The sequence below is a fragment of the Penaeus monodon genome, chromosome 22 (genome assembly GCF_015228065.2).
Source record: "Penaeus monodon isolate SGIC_2016 chromosome 22, NSTDA_Pmon_1, whole genome shotgun sequence".
NCBI classification, from domain to species: domain Eukaryota; kingdom Metazoa; phylum Arthropoda; class Malacostraca; order Decapoda; family Penaeidae; genus Penaeus; species Penaeus monodon.
The window spans coordinates 15,367,862-15,368,170 of NC_051407.1; positions in this window are offsets into that span (position 1 = coordinate 15,367,862).

A 309-nucleotide genomic window follows, 5' to 3' on the forward strand; every position below is an offset into this window, starting at 1 on the left:
CATGTAAGTAACCGTATTTTCCTCCGAGAGAGTACGTAATTGACCACAGTGTTCTGGTTACAGCACTGACCCCAGGGCTGACGTGAATCCAGGAGGGTCTGCCTTTGTTTTAGTCAATGATGCAAAGACACTTCAGTTCACACGCTCACGAGTATGTCCAGTCACTTTTTTCATTTCGTGTTTAATGTCGGTTGCCTTTTTTTTGTGTTTTTCTTTTCTTTTTTTCTGCTTGTGTGCTGTTTTTTTTCTATCTTTCTCTTTCTTTTCTCCCAACTTACTGGTCCTCTGTCTCGCAGTCTCCCAAAGTCC